General features: G+C 42.6%; 1 pseudogene; it reads left to right on the plus strand.

Moving 5' to 3' along the window:
• The window catches only part of LOC141781550 (uncharacterized), a 156,568-nt pseudogene that overhangs the window by 123,916 nt on the left and 12,093 nt on the right, over nt 1–20,559 (plus strand).

Below are 20,559 nucleotides of genomic sequence, written 5' to 3' on the forward strand. Positions count from 1 at the left end.
ACATGGAGTCCCATCGTCCCGGGGACGATAGAAAATGTGTTTGGGATCTCACTATCGACTCGTCCCTTATAATGCTGCATTGCAAACTAGGGATGCACCAGTGCGACTTTGTCAGTCTCGATACCGATAGTGATACCAGGGCTTTGGGTATCGGCCGATACCGAGTACCGATCCGATACCAGTGTTTAATTAATAAGCTGTATGCCTCGCTGTGTGGAAGTGACCGGGATCATTCATGTATGTCTAAGGCCATCAGCCTTGACTTAAACATTGCTTTCCTAACTTTGTAATAAACAATACATAGATATAAATTTACTTAATTGCTATTATTAAAATAATAAATTGTACACCAACAACTTGGTAATAAATGGGAATTACAATTAACAGGAATTACAATTTGAGTGTAAACCTTTTTATTGCAGCAACAAATTGGTCAAAACTTAAACAGGAATACAAATTACAATGTATAATGTATATAGTATATGAATATGGATCTAAATTGCATAGATCTGCCCCATTGTCACAGATACCCGATCCAACTATTTGAGTTAGTATCGGCCCGATATCCGATCTGGTATTGGTATCGGTGCATCCCTATTGCGAACAATAAATCTGTGTTGAAATCAGCAATATAAGATAGATATTAGAGAGGGTATTATGACTTGTTTAACTTCCTAACAAAAAACAGTATTAAACCGTAATAAAGGGATGTCTGTATGTTGAAGTACATGGGATTTCTTTTTTTAACTTTTGTTATGATGATTTTGGTATCGAGAATCGTGGAATTTCACTGGTATTGGTTTCGACTACTACATTTCTGGTATCATTACTTCCTACTTGGAAGTAATCAAGCATCACCACTGACACGTGACTGTGGTAACGATTCTTTTTAAAGATAATTTGTCCTCCTGTCTGAGTTTCAACAATGACAGTCTCAAAGGCTTTGAGTCTAGCATATTTAATATGTAACAGTAATTTGTGGATTGATTTAGTTTTGATTTTTGATGTACTGTTCTATGTGGTATGCATTATTCAACAAGCCTATTTTCCAAGCCCTTAACCAGGCCATCTGCATTCAGGCTATCTAACTAACCACAGCCTTGTGTGGAAATAGGGCAGTGCTGTCTGTCTGCTTTCTGCCAGCTAGGCTCACGACCTAAAAGCTGCAAAAGTTCAGCCATGTCATGGCAGGTGGTTTGTGGCGCATCTACTTTTACAAGTTTGGCTTTTGCCTTGGTTGCAGAGAGATAGTTTCCTTGTCTTTGGAATCGGTTGGCAAGAAATGTATTTATGAGAGGTTGCCCACAGGATGAATAATTAACCACATCTCGTTTGCAGTTATAAGGTAACTTGAAACTGATTTGAGAGCCCTTAACTTTGTTTGAGAGATGAAACCATTGACTTGAGCCAAGCCAAAATCGTATCTCCAGTTTTGTACCCTATCATTACAGCAAGCAGTCCTGTTTTAAAAAGAAACAGACCTCATGCATTACAGTATGTTACGATTTGTCTCAAGGGAAAACCCCAGAAGTTAGTCTGCTTTCACATGAAGGTTCTGCATATTAAAACAAGAGCAGAATAATTAGACAGGGAGATGTGCATTTTAGATGAGCATATAATTATCTCTGAGGCTATTGGTCTGTCATAAATATATTATAAAATGTGCTGATTGTTTTTTTTTAGCCATTTTAACATTCAAATGTCAAAGAAGACCCCCATCATGCCCATCCAACACTGTGTCCCATCTCCATAAGATGGGCTCCATCATGTTGGCTCACTGCTGGGGAGAATAAAAAAAGATTTCCACTAAGCAGTTGATAACTGTGTGTTTTATTGGCAACCCGTTAATATAATCTGTCATGTTTATGCGTTCAGCAGCTGAACACCGTTTACTGATGGGAATGGTATATTATGTTCATCTACATTTTAGCATCTTAACAGCTTGTGTTTAGATTTAGGATTTTTTGTGCGTATATCCATCTAGGTGTAAATCTCTGATGAAAAAGCTAACTCAGCCTTTTATCTTTTCCTCCTCTTCTATACAGTATAATCTCACTGCAGTGTTCACTGTTGTTTACTGAATTCAGATACAAAGTGTAACCAAGAAATCCTTCTCTACCCCAATCCTCCCCAACCCCGTTCTGTTTCCAGGATTGCTCCAAACAGAGGCAGGTGAGGAAGAAAACGGTGTCCTTCAGTTCAATGCCAAATGACCGCAAGATCAACAGCACAGCTGCCTGCATGGCCTTCATGATGGAGGGTTGTGAGATGAAGAAGGTGCGCTCCAACTCGCGCATGTACAACCGTTACTTCCTGCTGGATCCAGACATGCACTGGCTCCGTTGGGAACCATCCAAGAAAGATTCAGAGAAGGCAAAACTGGAGATCAAGGGCATTAAGGAGGTCCGTTTGGGAAAGAAAACTCCAGTTCTGCGCAGCAATGGTCTCTCAGATCAGTTCCCCGATGAATGCGCCTTCTCAATCATCTATGGGGATAACTATGAATCCTTAGATTTGGTAGCTAGTACAGCAGATGTTGTCAGCACCTGGGTGATGGGCCTGAGGTATCTGGTGTCTTATGGCCGTCACACCGTGGACATGATGGAACCCAGCCAACCGAGTCTACGAACGTCTTGGATTGGCTCAGTGTTTGAGTTAGCAGATATGGAAAAGGATGGACACATAGACCTGTTCAGGGCCACCCAGATAATCAAGGGGCTCAACCCTGGAATGAAAGAGTCAAGGATAGAGCTGAAGTTCAAGGAACTCCAGAAAGCTAAAGACCAATATGGAGAGGCAATTAACATGGACACCTTTGTTGAGGCCTACTGTGAGCTCTGCACTCGACCAGAGATCTTCTTCCTACTGGTGCAGTTCTCCAGTAACAAGGAGTATCTGGACAGTAAAGATCTGATGCTGTTTGTGGATGTGGAGCAGGGAGTGGAAGGTGTAACGGAGGACATGTGCAGGGATATCGTTCAGAAATTTGAGCCATCCGCCGAAGGTAGGGAGAGGGCCTACCTCACCATTGATGGTTTTACACACTACCTCCTCTCCTCCGAATGCCACATCTTTGACCCCCAGCACAAACGTGTGTGCCAGGACATGACCCAGCCTCTTTCCCACTACTACATCAACTCGTCACATAATGCCTCACTTCTGGAAGACCACTTCTGGGGTTCGTCAGACATCAGCAGCTACATCCGAGCTCTAAGAATGGGCTGCCGCAGCATTGAGGTCATTGTATGGGATGGCCCTGATAATGAACCAGTGGTGTATGTGGGTAGTTCTGTAGCCTCACATCTAGCTTTCTCTAAAGTCCTGGACATCATAAACCAATATGCTTTTGAGAGCTCTGAGTATCCCCTGATTCTCTGCTTAGTGACCCACTGCTGCATTCCCCAGCAGAGGGTCATGGCACAGCATACGAAGAAGATTCTTGGGGACAAGCTGTACATTGAACCCCCCAACAAGGAAGAAATCTACCTACCCTCCCCTGAGAAAATCAAAGGTAAAATCCTCATCAAGGGAAAGAGGCTACCGCCAAACTGCCCTGACGCTGAGGGTGATGTGACGGATGAGGAGGAGGGTCTGGAAATGTCTCGAAGAGTGGGAGCTAATGAGAAGGACCATCTAAATGGCTTAGGCTACAAGAGACTCAGACTGTGCAGGGAGCTCTCTGATATTGTATCTCTTTGCAAGTCAGTCCAGTTTAGGGACTTTGAGATCTCTAAGAGAGACCAAAAATACTGGGAGATTTGCTCCTTCAATGAGGTCGATGCAAACAGGTTTGCCAATGAGTTCCCAGAGGAGTTTGTCTGTTATAACAAGCGCTTTCTCTCCCGGGTGTATCCCACACCTATGAGAATTGATGCCAGCAACATGAACCCCCAGGATTTCTGGAAGTGTGGCTGCCAGATTGTGGCCATGAACTACCAGACGCCAGGCCTGATGATGGACCTCAACCTAGGCTGGTTCAGGCAGAATGGCAACTGTGGGTATGTTTTGCGGCCAGCCATCATGAGGGAGGAGGTGTCCTACTTCAGTGCCAATGCTCGGGACTCGCTGCCAGGGGTGTCGGCTCAGCTTCTTCACATCAAGGTCATCAGTGGGCAGAATCTGCCAAAACCCCGTGGCTCTGCAGCTAAGGGTGATGTGGTGGAGCCCTACATATATGTGGAGATCCACGGCATCCCAGCTGACTGTGCTGAGCAAAGAACCAAGACCGTGTCCCAGAATGGCGACAACCCTATTTTTGATGAGAGTTTCGAATTCCAGATCAATTTACCAGAACTCGCGGTGCTCCGCTTTGTGGTGCTGGATGACGACTACATTGGAGATGAGTTCATTGGCCAGTACACCATCCCGTTTGAGTGCCTACAGCCAGGCTATAGACATGTCCCCCTCCAATCTCTGACAGGAGAGTTCCTACCAAACACCACCCTGTTTGTCCATGTAGCCATCACCAACAGGCGGGGTGGAGGAAAGGCACATAAGAGGGGTCTGTCTGTCAGGAAGGGAAGGAAGGCCCGGGAGTACACAACCACCAAGACTACAGGGATCAAAGTAGTGGATGAGCTCTTCAGAGCTTCCACCCAGCCCCTCAGGGAGGCCACAGACCTCAGAGAAAATGTGCAGGTAAGGAACTACATACCTAAAGTATTTATGAAACATAATTCCAACACCATCACGATAGTACGAGTGGCACATTGGGTTGTGTAGAGGAGCGATTTTGTTTGAACGTCTTTTTACATTCTGGTGGAGTGCAAGTCAATAACGTCAAAGATCACTCTTTGATTAGTGCGTTTGTAATCCAAAAGTTTAATGAAATAATTTTGATTCTATAGAGCAATGACATTCATTTCGTAAACAATGGCAACATTTGGTTGCACTAATTGCCTTCAGTTTGATGATTTGGTTCCCCACCAGTTACTTCAATCTATAATCAGCGACACTTTTGTTAGCACTCAGCACTTGATCCAGGTAGATTGGGCACTCAGTCTGTAAAGGGTTTAGGTATAGGGCTGAACGATTTTTAAAAGATATCTAATTGCGATTATTTTGACTGATATTGCGATTGCGATATTAGAGGGAATGACCAATGATGATGGTGTGATTGTTGCTGGGATCTGTACGAAACAAAAAAAAACTTTTTCTTAAGTCTGTAGAATATGATATGTAGGCCAGGACATCTCTGCAGCACCACAATATTTAATTTAAAATGCTGTTTTGACACACATTTCACCACAAATTGCAGCAGGCCATATTGCGACTTTGATAATATTTCGATTTATTGTGCAGCTCTACTTAGGTATGGCAATATTGCAGATCTGTTCTTAAGAAAACATGACGATGACAAAAGAAATGTCACAATACTTTTATTTAACTGGATAACATCTTCAACGGCTGAGGCTTTGCTGGAGACTCTCACAGGTCTAAATCTAACATTTCCAACTCTCTGCCCATGCAGTAGATGTTTTGGTGTTAAATGCAGTGCTATGGGGCTTTTCCATTGGCACTTTTGGCTGCGCCGATTCAAACCATGCCATGCTGATTTGCGTTTCCATTACCGGCTTTAACTTTGTTAGTGGCTATTCTCCAATAAAAACAAGTCTACTAATAATACAGGGAGGAAGAGTACAAGCAGCAAAAATAACGGGGGATTTTTCCTGTGAAGTCCCCATCAAATCCCTGCCAATCTGGGCTAATGCCTCGAGTTAAGCCAAGCCAGCACATGTGTATGGAAAAGGGGCTATAGAATAAAGATAGCGGGATCATCAAAATCATTCATGTTCACGCATGAACTACACGATACATGATATTTTGAACATTATATGTTATGTTACAGTAGATTCACTAACATTAATGGTTATCTGAATATTGTTTTTTTAAGTTAAGAAATGAAAAGACAGACAAGTAGTTTCCACCAAATGAAACTGCATAGCTTTTTATTGATTCAGCAGGTCCAAACTGATGTAAGAGTTTCTGGTTGGACTCATTTCGCTTGCTGTTGTGGATAAAAGCTTGTTGCTAATTGTGCTCTATTAATGTTGCATAAGAGAACGGTAATAAAGTGTCATTGCTGTACAATTATGAGGTTTATGAATAGTGTAATCATTAATGAGGGACAAGTTGCTAGGCACTTAGTGCACTACTTTAAAACTCCTCGAGATGAGCAAATGAAGATTAGTAACCATGGTGTATATTTGGCTGATGACCAGTAGCAGAAGACTCTCAGTGCATGTATCATTTTGTTTGTGATGACTGAAGGGTGTGATACGAAGCTTGTCTCATTTGCTCAGTTCACAAATTACAACACAGGGAGAGCCGGTGAGTCTTTTAAATGCCACGGTGTGTGTTGTTTATAGTGCCAGGCTCTTGTCTTCTCTGACAGCTAACAACATTAAAATAATCTTGCTGCACCCTTTTAACTGTTGATGACACGACTCCATCAACAATGCTTTGTTAACCAAGGAAAAAAGGTGGTAACAGAATTGTGTTAAGTAGTAAAAACTGACAAGTAAACACATGCAATGTATTTTTACTGTGCTTCTTAAAATGTATGTGAAGGTGGCAATCAAGTAACAAAACAAGATTATTTCTGTGTAAATTTTCCAAAAAAGAAAAAAAGAAGGGGGCAAAAAATAGCAAAAAAGTTGTCTGGCTCTTCATCATATATTAATAATGTACATAAATATACCTGTCTCACTTTAAATATATGGTAGTAGGTTGTTAATAAATCTGATTACTGATTATCTTGTGTAACTTCCTGCTGTGACCTGGTGTCTTCTGCCAGTAGCCAATGCCGGAAGGATCCCAGTTTTATAAAAATCAAATATATAATGTTGTTTGTTGAAGACATACAATTAGCTGGACTCATGTGTGTTCCTCCAGAAGCTAATGTAGCACACTCCCTTTAGTGTATCCAGGTTGTAAATACCAAGGTCTGTCCATCTGTCTTCAGTGAGCAGTAACCTCAGTCTAATAGCACAGCAAACAAAAGACCAGACCAAACTAAATAAGCAGAGATACGATTAGAGATCCTGTGGCATGCTGTCATGCATTTTTCAGTCGTGGAAATAGGCGATGATCTGAAAGAGGACATTATTTTCCTCTGTAAGACAGAGAGAAATAGGTTTGTGTTCAGAAGGTGAAATTGATCCTGTAATTTTAGAGATAGCAACATTACAGCATAAAGGGCCGTTCACATGCCGCGTTTTTTTGCGCCATCAAATCCATAGTTGTCAATGTAGACACGCAGCAGGCGCGCTCAAAAGCGAGCGTGGCGCTGTTGCCGTTCAACTTCTGGAAAGCTGCAGCACGCACCGCATGTCATGAGACGAGGAGCAACCAATCACAGCCTGCAGATATATTTTCTTTCTTACGTAAATATCAGTCTATGGTAAATATATGGAGGATAAATTAATCATTTTAGTACAGGGCTACCCAGAGCTTTATGATCCAGTTAACATCTGGTTGAAAGGTCAGCTAAACTGACACAGAGAAATCAAGCAGTAAAGCTACTGTGAGGGATTGACGTTGCTGGAAATCCATTTCTTTGTTTTGACTGAGTTTAGTTTAGTAAGTGAGGCTTCCTGCTAAATTACTGCAACTTCATCATCATCAACTTGGCAGCACGCAGGTTTTGATTGCTTAGTAACGGCAGGTGCGACAGGAGCACAACATCCCAAGTAAGTACCTTAGATAAAAAATTAAAGCGGCACGACTGGCAAGAGGAAGATCATTTCAGGAAAATCAGTGGAAATAAAAGTGTGATTACAAACAAATCATGAACAATCCTGATAAAAAAGTGTTTCTCTTGAGGCAAAAGATGATAATATTTGGCCCAATCAAAGTGTTGCTTGTTTGAATAATCAAAATTTGTGACAAACGGATACCTCAACATGATTAGGTCCTAAGCTATGCTCGGCTGTGAGTCAGCATGGGAACATTTCACAAATAAGACGTGAAATATGGCTCACTGAAGTCAGCCCTGTAAATCTGACACAGACTTATCAAACATGTGCTTACTTTTGTAAAACTTAAATCAATTAATTTATGCTACATATGAAATAATGACAGGCATGTCATGTGTCACAGCTGTTCTTTTGAATCGTCTCTCATAATTAATGGCTTCGGAAACTGATCTATAGGCTTATATAAAAAATAGCAGTATGCGACTGGATGTGAATTGGTGTCTTTTAATGTGATCAAACAACACTGGCACCACCGCCACTCCCCAAACCACAATGACCTCAGGTTTGAAATGTAAATTTTTCTTTTTGAAATGAAGAGATAAAAGTTGATAGAATAAATGAAAGAGGTGAGGTTGAGAGGAAGGCTTTAAAGAGGACAAATGAAGAATAAGGCCTTTATGAAAGCTCTCTAGAGGCCAGCTGTGTGGCGCCTGGTGCCTTTAATCTGGAGGGAGCTGGACGGCAGACGTGGGGCCTGTGGCCAACAACCCACAAGGCAACAACCAGGCAAGCTGGAAGCTTCGCCACGCCTGACTTTAAGCCAAGATTAGACGTTAACGCGAGAAAGAAATACCTTTTGTACTCACAAAAATCCCAGATATCATGGCATACAACCTTGACCATGAAGCAGCACACACACACACACACACACACACTATAGATGTCTCAGTCAAAAGCGTTATGTCACCTCACTAAGCTCTTTTAAGGCTCCTTTTACCCTCAAACAGCAAAGCGTCCAGGTGGCCTGCTTTGAATAATAACAGAAAGTGTGTTTGGCTATTAAAAAGACTGAGGAGCTCTATGAACGTTGACCAGTGGGCAGATATGATGGGTTGCCATGTTTTATATGTGGATCTAGGCAGCAAATCAATTATTTCTGTGGGAGACTTGAATGAAGTCCTTTCCGGAGTGCTGCTGCCCATGAACCCTAAGTGTTGATGGAGGTGGAGGAGAGCTGCCAGCCTGGAGTTTCTTTTTATTTGCTGAACAGTGTGTGCTACACATTCACCAGCACTCAGTACTGTGGGCCAGAGAGAACAGAAAAACAGAGATGCACAGATTGAAGCAGAGAGAGAGAGAGAGAGAGAGAGAGAGAGAGAGAGAGAGAGAGAGAGAGGAGCAAACAGAAACAAAAGCAGTGTTGTAACCGGACACGTAGCTCTCATTTGGGGAATGTTAGGGGGTAAAGTGGGGGAGGGTAGTAATTAAAAACACACGCCTCTCATTGGTGTTTTTTAACGCCATGGCGTAGAGACGGTATGGCTTTTACTGCACAACAATTATCAATAAACATTCACGCATGTGGTCCCGTGGAATTATACAAAGCATGATGAATGCTAATAGCTTCGGCTCAGACCACACTGAGACATAAACACATGCAGTCACACACTCATAGTTCTCACACGCGCACCAGGTTTTAATCCAGAGCCCCAGCGCTGTCCCGCTTCCACCATTGTGTTTCTTCTCGTGGCCGTGCTGCAACGCCCCGAGAGGTGTTAACTGTGGCCGAGGCTCAGCATACAGATGCCGACTGCGTCCCCTGGCTACCCTCTCCGTCTACGGGAAGGTCGGACCCCGCAGTGACAGCACGTCCTCTGGGGTGGGGGGAGGTGGGGTGGGTTTTTTCTGCAGGCCTGGAGGTCTAGCCCAGGGAGACGGCCGGTTCCCACACTGCAGAGTGTGTGGACGGATTCTCAAGTACCAACGCTGACATTCCTATTCTCTCTCACGCTCTCTTACCTGCCTTGTGTTTCTAATGCTTCTCATCATTTTTTAGCTGGACCGCAGAGGGCCAGCCTTGCAAACGCAAAAGTCTGTCATAGAGTGACTGAAATCTTTACCCAGCTGTCAAACTAGCCGATCTAGTTCGTCCCCTAGCAGAGTATTGAAGCAAAGAGACAAAACTCTGTTGTTGTTTTTTTTACAATAGCAGCTGCCGCCATTTCGGAAAATGCTTATTATATTTATATTATTTTATTGTTCAACACAGGCCATTTCAGTAGAATATTTATGGAATAGATATTATTTTGTTTTTACTTTTGTAAGGCACTTTGTAGACGGACGTTCACAGGCGTCTGGTAGTTGCTTTCAGTCAAAAATGGCAGAAGCGTAGCTTTACTGCCGGGCGCTGATGTTGCAATGGAACAAACAATTGACTTTCACTTCTTGGCAATATACGTTCTATGCTCCTAATGTCCTTGTCGGACCTGGTGGACATTTACCGCTAGATTTAACATTATAGACATGACCACTGACTTTTTGTGTAACATAAACTCTGTTTTGAGTCTTGTTGTTGATTTTACCAGAAATATTTCCCAGTGAGATTCCGAATCTGTCTTTCGAGGGAGTCCTGGCCAAGACGGCAGCATAACACGTCTCACATGAAAGAACAAGTTCTTCAGTTTTCATCACCCTCTCTCTTTGCAGTTCTTCATGCCTCGGCCTAGACTGCTCTTTTGCACTCCTTCTCTTTCACTGTTCCTTTCTCTTCTTTCACCTCACTCTGTCACGCTCCCCTATTTGGCTGTCTTTTAACCAAGCTAACTGACGTGGTGCCGTGTGAAAAACAGTGGGCCCGGTTTGGGTGCTTGAATTCCCGTGCTGGCAGAAGAATGAAACGCTGTGAGAGGCAGTTGCCTAGTTGCTGGGGCTGCAAAGCCCCTGAAACCAGACGTGCAGAAACGTTGGTGGACTAGAAAGCCGACTGGCTGCTCAAAAACATTACATCTGCTCTGTTGTGAGAGTTGTGCAGTTAGAAGAAATGAAAACACACTGTTAACCAACAGTAAATTAAAGAAGATGTTCTTTTTTGGTTCCAAATCTTATCTTAGAACATGACAAGTTAGATTTTGGTTTGGACACTGAAGGTGTAAGAAACAAATTCTTCTGACAGGTTTGACTGAAAGCAAGTATAATCAGCTCACAGTGCTTTCAGATTTTATCACTTTCTTTGACGACACATTACATTCATTTGCTGGATGCTTTTGACACGTACATTGGGAGCAATTCGGGGTTGAGTGTCTTGCTCAAGGACACATGTGGAGGGGAGGAGCACAAGGTTCGAACCACTAACTTTGTGATTGATGGCAGACCTGCTCTAACTGAGCTACAGCTGCCCCTGATGAAAAATAAGATTTGCTATAGATTAAATAAACAGCACATGGTGAGATGGATGTCTTTATTTGTCTAGAAGCAGAGAGCTGAAATGGTCAGTGGTCCGTGTAGAAACAGGAACATAAGGAATTACTTAATTCTTGGTAGTTTTAAGATAGATATTTGCAGTGAGAGAAGAAAGATAAATACAAAGATAAGTTAAGAAAAGGGTGAGAAAAGAGAAGGAGAAAGAGAGGAACAAGTGACTGATTGTACTTACCACCATCAGGCTGCGGTCAGAGTTTGGCTCCGGAGCCTCTGGGCTGTTGAATGTGCAGACTGACGTTATGGGAACCCGATAGTTTTACTGTCACCAAGACAAACACTCGCTGCTATCTTATCTCGTTTCTGGTCTGAGGGGAGTATCGCAATCCCTCTCGTTAAATCTCCTCACTCAAGGTCATATGCAAGAAGTGGTAGCAATATTTGCCATTCCATTAGGACCACAAGCACTTCATTTGCCAAGCACAATAACTCTACAGGAATTTGCCTTGCCTTGGTTGCTCCGGTTACTTAAGTAGTGACAGTTAAGAGGTTCGGAGCAGAAGGACATGCAGAATCTGTGTGTGTTTTTATTTATTTAATTATACAGGTATGTTTAACACCGGGGAGAGCCGGTAAGAAAGTAACACTTTTCAGATAATCGTCATTTTAAAAGACCAGTGTGTAACTATTAGGGGGATCTATTGGCAGAATTGGAATACAATGTTAATAAGTATGCCTTCTTTAATGTATAATCACCTGAAAATAAGAATCATTAGCTTCGAATGAGCTGTTTATACCTACATATGGAGCGGGTCCTCTCCACGGAGTTCGCCATGTTTCAACAGTAGCTCAGAACGGACAAACCAAACTCTCAAAGACAAAACAAAATGACCGCTTGAGTGAATTTACTTTCCGTGATGCACAACGGCTTTTCATCTAAAACACTGCAACAGTACAACATATCCATGCGAAAATCACCGCATTACTTTTGTACCGGCCGTCCTCTACTTTTAATTCATGCTGCTTCCCAGAGCAACTTAAAATGAGTGAACATCCATTAAACAAAAACAAAATTGACACAAATGAGGCATACAGAGTTGTTTATTTTTATTTGTGCCTTCTTTATGTGTTCATATCCCAATTTTTTCCTTCATTGTGGATGTTTTTTTCCCCCCCAGAATGCCCTGGTGTCCTTCAAGGAGCTCTGTGGCCTGACACCGGCGGCCAACATGAAGCAGTGCATCCTGACGGTGTCTACCTGGCTGATGAACAGCGAGCGGTCACTGAGGGTAACGGTGGACCTGAGCGAGACTTACCCCACCATGGAGGCTCAGGGTCCTGTGCCTGAGCTGCTGCGCAAAGTGCTCAACGCCTATGACATGGTAAATAACCTGCACGAAAATATGCTTTTACACATATCAGCAGTCTTTTGAACAAATGTGTTGTTGTCAGACATCCTTTTAGAAAATCAATATTGAAGCGCAAATGTACTGTATATGCATCTTATACAGTGATCATGTGAGACAATAACATTCTTATTAAAGTGTGTAACATCCCACTAAATATCTACTTCAGGTAAAGATGAAATGTCAGAGCACTCAGGCATTTTAGTATGATAACAGAGGCACTTCCTGCTCTGTGCAGATCTTTATAGGTGCTGCGTTTACAAAAAAAAGAAAAAAAGAATAGTCTTAGTAAGGCTTCCTGCCTTAATGCTAGTTTGCTTATAACCAGTTTTACTAAAACCACCTATTTGACCACTCAGATTGTCAAGCTGCAGCTACTCGTTGTATAATTTCACGAGTCCCTCTCCATCCTGCCTCCTCTCTTATAAGAACACTGCATTTTCCACCACTTGACATTGTCATGGCCCAAAGGGAGGGTTGGAGGACTCTGTCTGTAATTAGTTCTCACCCGCTGCTTCCTCTCCCCTCCTGCGAGGGCTTGGTGGGAGCTGGCGAAGTGGGTCACGAGCGAGGAACAAGGTTGTTTGCGTCCACTCCGCCACGCTGCTCAGGTCGTCGGCGCTCCTTGCTGCTGACACCTACAGGAGTGCTCTGACATCAGGAGCGACGCAGCGAGCGGCTCCAAATAGAATCTGCTTGGGCTTTTATGAGGCCTCGCGCCAGGCGGGGGGTTTGGCACTGTCAGAGCAACTCTCACGCTCCAGTCCACAAAAAAAACTTTCTGGGGACAGGCTGAAAAGCAGACCCAGAATAAGAGAATATTTTAGAGATTAGAACATCCATTATCAGGCCTTTAACTCCTGCAGACCCTTTTACAGCTGACGTCATGATTACGTCACAGTTTTAGCTGGAGGCAAACACAAATCACCTCAGAGTAGTAGGCTAAAGTTACACATTGAAAATGTCATCTTGCTGTATTGTTGTGGGCTCCACCCACAGAAATACGTCATCATTTTTACTAACAGAAAAGGGGTCTATAATGACAGGTCCCATCACTTTTCCTGACCTGTTACTTGCCCATCTCTTAGAAATATTCCTGTTTGATGAACTATATTCGTGGTTCACAGTTTTCAAAGTTGATATTATAGCCCAGGGAGTTAATGAAATTATGTACATACATTAACCTATGGTCTTGTCCTGAGACTTGGGCCTGGTCAGCTGTGTTAGCCTCCCAGATATTGGCCTGTTGGCACACTCCCCGCTCAAGAACAGAGGACCCAATGTGTGTACTGTACGTGTGTGTGGGCATGTGTGTAAATGCATGTGACTTCATGGCCATTTACTGTAAGATATCAGTGTGCGCTGCATGTCCTCAGTCACCCCCATGTGGGCTGCAGCCAGCCAGCGTTGTGACCCTGAGCTGAACAAAGCGTCAGCACACTGGAACTCTGTTTACAGCTCATATACACCCATATCTCTACGTTTATTTATATGCACACAGACGCAATTCTTTCCATTCATCTCCGAACCATTTAGAAAAAAAGTACCCACGGTTCTCGAACACAAAGCAGCCATTGTATACATTCATTAATTCATTCATTAATTTGTGTGCGTACTGATGGTGTGTTTTTTTTTATTATTATTTTTCATGGATAATTGGCCAAATGACAATGTGGGTAACATTGTGTTGATATATTTACATGCAGCTAAAGTGGCAGAGGAAAAACTAATTGTCTCACTCAAAAGCTAACGACAGTTTATTGAGATTCAGAGTTTTGTGCACCAACACAGGTCACACAGGAAGAAATCCACTACCGTAGAGGCAGAGGTGCTACTTTCAAGACCACAATGCAGTGCAGCTTCAAGACACGTTGCATTCAAGACTCTTCCTTGCCGCTGTTGGAAAGATTGTCTCTGTCTTACTTTCACTATTGTTACAACTCTCACCTACGCATACAACTCGCATCCATTTTGGGTTGGTGAAGAAATTATTGGAAACGTGGGTTCATGGAATACTTAATGTATTAGCCAGCTTAGATTCTTATCTTAAACCATCCCGTCAAAGCTAGTTAGCTGGTTGGTAATCTTGAGAAACTAGCAAGAGTCAGGATGTAAAGAGAATTTCAACAAAAATAAAAAAAATATATATGTATTTTTAAGATTCCCAACCCGAGCTTTAAAGAAGGGATTGTCCAAAATTATCTCACTTTACAAAACTGTTTGCACTCAAACCAGTTCTCAAAAGGATAGTCAAACAAGAAAAGGCATGCACACACACAGTATGAGTCGAGTCCACTTCCTGTCTCCCTGTTAACAAGGAGTGTGAAACTTCATTAGCTTCCTCCTCGGTGCTGCGGGGCCGACCCAGCTGCTCCTCCTCGGCCTCTGGGACGATGTTTAGTGTTGTTGTTGGTGGTAAGATGCATAAGTAGAGGTGAAAAGAGGAAGTTACGTCTCTGCCACTCTTGCTTTCCTTGTGGTACCAATACATGTGTGATTTCAATACAGATTTTCGGAGTCAGAATCAACTATATGTGCGAAGTATGTTGACAGATAAGGAATTTGAATCTGAGTAGCTCTCAATGTACTTTTCTTTTGATGGATTAATCGATTAATCATAGCAGCTCTAATGAATAATAAGTTACTTTACATACATACATTCTCTGTAATGTGTTTTTGGTTGTTTGGAAAGCAAATCTGAAAGGGACAGTTCACACCAAAATGCTGTTGAGTTTTTCAAATGTATTTTTTGGGCTCTTTGAGCATCACAAGTCGGGTGCCATCTAGTTCCATTATATTCGAGAGAAAGCAAACATCTCTATCGCTGATATCTTGAATATTCGGCAACTCACACCAATACAATCCAGATTGATAAACACCACTACAGGTAAGTGGAAAAATATGTGTTTTTGATTTTGGGGTGAACTGTCCCTTTAAGACCTACTTTGCTTTTTGCAAGCCTATAGCGTTAAACAAGGCTGTGAATAGGGCTGTCAATCGATTAAATTATTTAATCGAGATTAATCGCATGATTGTCCATAGTTAATCGTGACTAATCGCAAATTAATCACACATCTTTTAGCTGTTAAAAATGTTCCTTAAAGGGAAAATTGTTGAGTATTTAATACTCTTTTCATGTTAACTTTGACAGCCCTAGCTGTAATACTAAACAGACTGCTTCTAATTTTACTTTTCACATGAACTTTATCTAACTTTCTGTTGTACTTGCATACAAGGCGAAATAAATCTGAACCATGTTGTTTACACGCCCAATTAAATTGGAAAGAATCTGCTTCCTCTGATTACAATCTTACCCCAATTAAAGTAATCAAATAAAGACATTTACATGACGGCTACGTTGCGTTAATTGGGTTAAAGCTGAATTCTTAGTGTACAGTAGCCTGTAAACATGGCAGCTAAGAGCCCAAATACTTGCTGTTGAGGGGATCAAATCTGTTGCCTAACAAGGTGTCAATATAGACAAGTCTCGGTAATCTATAGGAAGTCTTTCCCTCTTGGTATTTCTCTTTGCTTCTTATTTACAGTACGATACCATGAAGGTCCCCTGTGTTTGGCTGGGCCTGTGCTCAAGGCTTTTCAGGTATGACCCCACTATGATGCTGAGATGTGATGTAAATTAACTACATGTCTTCTTTGTCTTCTAGATGATCCAAACCAGCAGAACGCTGATCGAGTCGGCTGACGTCGTCTACTCCAAGCTCACACAAGCACAACGCGCAGGTACGCTGCATTACGGGATGAGCAGAGTCCATCCTCCACATCTTCGACACTGCAGAGCATATTGATCACAACTGGATGCGTAAATCCTTTTTTTATTTTGTTTGCCTGCAAAAATAGTTTTTGATGAGATGATAAAATGAAGATTCTCTTAATTCATGTCATTTAAAAAATCAAGCAGCAGGCCCATTAAACAAAGCAGGATAAGTCTGCTACTGTGAGGGAAATGACTGTATCAGACACAAATTAAATTACCGTACCGGTATACTTCTTTAATTTTATTAAGAAAAATAAGATCATACAACGCAAAGCAACATGAATTCATTTGAGAAGATGAATGGTTTCAGCTGCTCTGCTCTTTCGGTCCAGCTGAATCGAGCACTGTGAGAACGCGCATCTGCAACCTCCAAACGTATTATGTGTCGTGTCCTCCTGCCTAATAGAATGAGCGTAGTGTATCCGCCGCTACAGCATCGGCTGCTGTCGATAGAACAGGCCATCATCAGTGAGTCAGCACCCAGTAGTTATCATGTCAGTGGGCAGGTGAAAACAATCAGCCAGCCACACAAACAAAAGGGCTACAGGAGGAGGAGAGCATAAACATCCTTTGAGAGGAGGAGAGAGTGGGGTGAGAGGGGGAGGGACAGCAAAAGGATGGAATTAAAGAAGCGTTTTTAAAAAGGATGCCATAAGAGGTTTGGCCTTTTATGGGTGAGGATAAAATTCACCATAATAAGATCATTAGGAGAGAAACGACTTCAAATCAAGAAATCCTGCAGCCTCTTTTCCATTTAGCACTAATTGTTCCTCATTTGCTGAGCTTCCCTACTACGCAGCAGTGCCTCTGCTGAAGAGCTCCTCAAATGGGAGCACATAGTTTACATACTGACATCTTCACTTTGCATGTTTATACCTCACGTTCCTGCTGTAGGCAACCAAGAGACAAATGTGAAACCTACACAGCGTTGCCAGATGGGAGATGTTAAATCGCAGCAAAGGCTTAACATTTTCATATTTTGAGGAAAATTATTGTAGTCAAGTTGACGTAGCTATTAGTGGAAGGGGGTATGTGTCTCCATCAGTCTGACAATTTTTGTATTAGCCTACTATTACAAAATTAAATTACAAGACAGCACGACTGGAAGCCAGTTCATATTCTGCATGAAAACAGCTAAGGCCATAAACTAATTGAATAAATAACTGGGCTGACTGATGTATTCAAAGCTATCTCTCGTGCTCTTCAAATGAGCGTCAAGCAGCCGTGCTTGCGGGTCACGTTCATCAACATCATAGCCTACGCCAAGCGTGAATGGCTGGAAACAGGGCGCGGGAGAAGAGATGCATAAACACAGACGTGGGGATTCATCCGGAAATGAATTAAAATGGGCAGAGGGCAGAATTATCATACAAATATGATAATTATCGTACATCTGGCAGCGTTGGACCTACAGATTCAGAGCTTGTAATGGCGGGTGTAAACATGACAAGCCATTTGTTGTTTGTGTGTGTGATAAACCCAAAGTAGACAGGGAAGGCTCACTCACTGGCACATGCCAACCCAATATCCTGAGGACGATAAGCCAATTTAAGCCCGCTATGCCCAGCATTACTCCCTGGAGTCACACAGAGGCAGGCATATGCTTCGCTCTCCCCCCAACCACAATAAGCCAAGCTCACATTGGTGCTGTGCTATTACCCAGGGATGAAGGGTGACCGCTGGGGTTTCAATCACAGAGTTGTCCCCTGGCCCAGAGGTTCCCCAGCCCAGAGCTGGAGGCATCTTCAAAGGCGATGACTGCAGACTTGAGCTGATCTTAAACCCCACACAGCCACAGACACATTCGCAGCAGTGTCACTACTAGCTGGAGACCGGAGGCTGCTGCTCAGCTTACTGCTGCTGCTCAGCTTACTGCTGCTGAAAACCTCGTGCTTCCAAAATGTCAAACTTTCAGGAGCCAAACATGGGAATTCCTAAATTTGGAGTTACAAGGTTTTTCACGTAAGCGCAGCATTATGTAAGAATGATACAACGAGGCTGAGGGTTGGAGCGACAGCCCTGAGAGGCCTCAGCTGCATGCCAAACATAGCACTTTCCCTATCGCCCACTCCCACTCCCCTGCCCCCAGCGCTGACACACACGCCTCAATCCAAACCACCGCCATTCGCAAATGTACATAACTGCCATGTCTGTTCATTCATGCTTCCAGACATTTGTTGTAGTTTTGATTGCGATACGTGAGGCGGAAGAAAGATAAAATGTACAAATAGCAGCTTTTTCTCTGACATAATGTGGCTTTCCAACAGACTGCCAAAGAAATAGAGGCCTCAGCAGCACTGTTTACCAAAATCTAATTACTAAGCTTTTAAAATACTACATAATATAACCTATTGCCTCAAATCAAAATTGGGAAATAACAATTCTGAACTTTTAATGAAATTCAACCTCGTTGGCGTAAGGGAATTAAAAGTTAAAGATTGGCTCAGAGAGTCTAACACAGCATTAAAAAAATATTGTCCATTCATGACTGCAGAAGCAAATATGAATCTGTATCTGTGCTTGCAGTGCTTGAATATTAATTAAGAGGATTTCAAGATGGGAAAAATGCTTGATGGGGAAATTATGATGCTTGATACTGCCTCCGTAAATCAACATTTTTAGATCTGCTATAATAATCTCCCCCCTGCGTTAATAAAGTAATTGCTTTCCGATATTAACGCAGACACTTCTGTCCCGCTCCCTCACTCAGCATGCTCTTTGTCCCCTCCATCTGCTTCCTGTCTCATCAGGTCCCCGTTGTCTCTATGTCTGCTGCTGCGTTTGCTCGTACATATGCAGAATTCTTTCACACCAATAGAGTTTGAAGTCTAGTTTCAACTGTGTCGTTTAATGCAAATTAAATGCATCTATTTTAGGGGTGGGAAAAAATGGAATAAATAATTCCTGACAATGACTGATGGATTTGACTTCAGCACATCTCTGACTAAATTGCTGAAAATCAAACATTTTTATTGTATTAATTAAAACATTTTCCAAAGTAAAAGTCCCTAGAAGTCTATGTTTCAACTTTTTCCCATAGTCTAGTATTAAAAAAACAAAAATCGCAATAAATCGTAATATTGAATCGCAATACATATAAAATCGGCACCCAAGTATCATGATTGTATCGAATCGGAAGATAGGTGTATCGTCCCAGCCCTGATCTATACAGCCACAGTATTGCATTACAGTTAGCCTAATACAGCGAATTAGATTGATTGTGTTGTGTAATTCTTAGAAATCACAGGGCTGCTGGAGAACGTGTGAAACGGATCTAAAACGTGCTTGAACTTGACCTTCATAATGCTGAATATGTGACAAGTAGAACGGTTGAGAGGGTTGAGCTACTTCAATCTAATTTTACAATCAGTGGATCTAATGAAATGCAGCACAGACTCTCCCGTCTGTCTCTCTGCAACAACAAAATCACATCTCCCTAAATGGGCTTTCTCCCTGTTTCTGTCATCTTTGTCTTGTTTAGCCTGTTCATTATAAACATCTCTGATCCTCTAGAGAGCAGAACAACCCACAGAGGACATTGGGATGAACTCATGACTCCCCCAAAAAAAATGCTGCATCTTTTTGTGATGGCTGGCAAAGCATGATTTTCCCTCTTTTGATAGACTGACATGCACCTGTCAGAAGCCATCTCATAAGCCATATGATTATGTAGAGAGACTGAGGATGACAATAGCAGCAGCCTGAACACAGACAGAGAATCAGAGAGCAGAGGCATACGAAGAGCGAAATGGTGGATTTGCATGGAATTGAAGGTTTTGTCCGTATGATCGATCCGGAAGCCAAAGGTATAATTTTGGTGTAATGGCTGTGTGGGAAGTGGAAAAAAGGTGCTATTAGAGGACAGGCTGTCAGCATCGGAGAGAGAGTATGGGATGGGGTACGGTGTGTGTGCGTGCGCTGCCTCTGAGCTTAATTTAAGGCTTTTGATTGGATGTGACACGTTTGCCCTACAGCCATTAAAAGTGTGCTCTGCTCATCAGCAAAACGCTGTTGTGACAAAGCCATAATCACAATGACCATCTGAAGAGAGCGACCTGAACTCACCTCTTACCTCCTGAATTGCCATTCATTTTACTCTTAAGCAACATGGGATGAGTGGCACGTTGGCAAATTCGCCACTCATACAGTAGAGATGAGAGACGGCGATGTGGGACAGTTTTGGTGTTGCTATGGCTCTTACTTCTCTCCTCCCTCTCCTCTCCTCTCCTCTCCTCTCCTCTTCCCCTTCCTGTGTTCAGTTTAT

This window comes from Sebastes fasciatus, chromosome 13 (assembly GCF_043250625.1).
Source record: "Sebastes fasciatus isolate fSebFas1 chromosome 13, fSebFas1.pri, whole genome shotgun sequence".
Lineage (NCBI taxonomy): Eukaryota > Metazoa > Chordata > Actinopteri > Perciformes > Sebastidae > Sebastes > Sebastes fasciatus.